This window comes from Bactrocera latifrons, unplaced genomic scaffold, assembly GCF_001853355.1.
Source record: "Bactrocera latifrons isolate USDA-ARS-PBARC rearing strain unplaced genomic scaffold, ASM185335v1 scaffold_1782, whole genome shotgun sequence".
Taxonomy (NCBI): Eukaryota; Metazoa; Arthropoda; class Insecta; order Diptera; family Tephritidae; genus Bactrocera; species Bactrocera latifrons.
The window spans coordinates 8,743-11,693 of record NW_017535277.1 but is presented as its reverse complement, the minus strand read 5'-3'; the positions used below and the strand labels follow the sequence as shown (position 1 = coordinate 11,693).

The 2,951-nt window shown below is 33.0% G+C and overlaps 1 long non-coding RNA gene across 1 annotated transcript; it reads right to left on the bottom strand.

The window, feature by feature from the left end:
• Positions 1 to 535: 535 nt before the first annotated feature.
• LOC108967122 lies at positions 536 to 1,936 on the bottom strand. Its single transcript, XR_001993241.1, has 2 exons — positions 1,442 to 1,936; positions 536 to 1,376 (listed from the first exon to the last, which is right to left on the bottom strand). It is a non-coding gene; the product is annotated as an uncharacterized LOC108967122 (long non-coding RNA).
• Positions 1,937 to 2,951: the final 1,015 nt, after the last annotated feature.

Here is a 2,951-nt window from a genome sequence, read left to right as displayed (position 1 = left end):
CCCCCAAGTGTACGTTTACTATAAAAACATCACAGTCACCTCTGGTGAATAAGGGTGGCGAGAGGTTAAAACGGGTTGCGTAAAGCAAAAATGCTTTAATATTAAATTATACATTTGCAGTACTATATTTATACATTTATAAATACTATTTTAAATTTTGCTTATATAATGAAATTTAATGCTGTTATCAAAAGATTTAATTATATCTTCTAGATATAAATTTTTATTTTTATTTTATTAAAGCTTACATAATAAACAAATTATTAAGTAAACTAAAGTACGCAGCGCTAGCATCAAAGGCTTTCGGCTGAGTAGATATAAATAAATACGCATATTTTTAAACGTTTTAGCTAACTTATTCATGAACAAATTCGAAAATTTTTTGATTTTGCAATATCTATATAGTAGTAAAAAGTAGTTTAAATTAGCTTACGCAACACTATTTTGCAAATAAATGATTGCTCGAAATATATTCCGTTTGAATTTATTTAAATCGATAACTTGTTTGGCCCAAATAAAAATACAACTCAAATTCTTTAATTTTTAATATGAGTTCATTATTAGCCAAATTACGTTTATTTGTTTTTTAAAGTTTAAATATCAACTTCCACACTAATCATAATCGACCATAATTCACTAGATGTAAAGACGAATTGTAATTCGCATAGATCCAAATGTTTCTTTTCAAATCGCTGCTTGGCCATCAACGCCACCAACTTTTATTTGATGAGTGTTGTTTATTATTTGCTGGGCTGTTGTTGTTAGCGTTGTTGYCATTATAGTAGTTTTATGCAAACATACGTAGTTCTTCCTGATGTTCTAACGGTTTTGATGGAGCTGATTCTTCCAACTCTCCCAATTCGGTATCATAATATTGCGCAGCACGATATGGTCGCAATTCCCATGGTACTTGCTCTTCCATGGAGGTCAATTGTACACCCAGATGACATCGGTAATACATTCGCGATCGATACGTTCCATATGTAGCTCAGCAAAAAATTGTCCAGGACAGATAAGCTCAGTAAACTTGACTTTCAATAGGAAAGTAGGATCGCAACGCATGCCTTAACGACGGTATCCCCACYATTTTTCATCTTTACCCATAACACAATGTAATCATTCAATGGGGGTGGGTCTTCAGTTTTTAGCATATTAGAAAGTATGTAAATTCAATTTTGCTCAAAACCTATCCAACAGCTTGATAGGGATTCCTAGCGCAATTGACAATAGCTTGTGCAACATCCGAACAGCACATTCACCGTGGAATTTGCTCTTCAAAAACTTACTTCCACCTTCAAGCACAAAGTCATTGGTTTGGGACTAGCGTTTAAGGCAGACAAATAATCAAACGTTGTATACCAGCTTCTTTGCTGATTCTATAAAAAATAAAAATAAGAAATACATGGCAAATCTTTTTAAATGAAGTTTAACTTTAGCTTACCTAGCAATGCGACGTGCTCCTTCCACGAGGATGTCATTGAATTTAAAATTTTGTCTCGAATTCACGACCAACTTCAAAGCATCGCGTATCGCTTTTTCATCTCTAAAATCATAAAATTGGAACAGCACCTAACCAATTACGCAGCAATATTTTATTTAGTTATTTCGTAGGTACTTTTATTGGAATAAAATCCCAGTCGATCCGTTATTTATCATCCCAAGGAAAATTTGCAAACACTTCTTCCAGATTAAAATAACTAAATAAATCATCGAAAAGGATTGTACCATGAAATAAACTCAAACAAATTGTCTTGCAAAAACATCCGCTACGATGGCAAAAACATAAATATGGCTGTGAATGAACATATTCCACATACCCCACTATTCGATTGTTTCATGTTTGTGGTTGCTTATTTGTACGTGACATTTTTCTGTGGTAAACATTTTTTAACTTACCACAGTTAAAAAGGCATAAATTAAAAAAAAAAAACTTAATTTTTCATGTNAAACATTTTTTAACTTACCACAGTTAAAAAGGCATAAATTAAAAAAAAAAAACTTAATTTTTCATGTGTTTGCTCACATTGTTCTCATCTTTAAAAATACATATTAAAAATATTTTCTTTTGAAAATATATTAGATTTTTATATATAACCAATATTTTTGGGACAACTTTTCCATTAATTTTTAGAAAATAAAACAATGCAAGCTTTTTCCGGTTATTGGTTCTTGGATTCCAATAGAAACTCAACCCCGGACTCCCCTTGACGTTTCTACAGTGATACCTCTCAGCTGTGGCTTTGTTTACATAGCATCAGCTGATAGTGACTCAACTCCTCCTCTACAGTGGTTCTATATATGCCAACAGACACTTATTAAAATTTGAGTGGTGACACTCACGATTATTTTGGAAAAAATCGATTACTATTGCATTTAATAGGACGGTCATTTCCGATACAATTAAACCGGTATGGAACAGAAAATAACCAGTTAAAACCTTGTCGTATCAATTAGCGCAAGGAAATTCGCTTCCAACTGTTAGCACACAGCGTGCACTGAACGCACGCTTGTTTTACAAAATAAAATATTACAATTTAATTTTAACGCGTAACAAAAAATATGGATAATTACACAGTAGATAACGCACTCAACTGCAACAATGTTTTCTGTTTACATTATTAGCTGAAAATAACGAGAAAGTTTAAATTCTCTTTTTATCAAATATACACTTCTACGCACCACCAGCCAGACTCGTGATAATCATGTTAGGAACAGAAATTGTACCACGAGTCAGACTCGTGGAAATACGTTAAGGGGTTAAAATCAATTGTTCGATTAATCTTGCGGCACAATTCCGATTTCTTTGGCGCCGCGATTTGAAGGTACCGTTGGAAAGAGGACGTTCTCCTGATCAAAAAACGCTTAGTTTAGGAGATATTCGACCTCAAAGTTCAAAAATTCGCAAAATTCGGACATTTCAAGTGGCTATTTCACCACTTTAAACACACTTT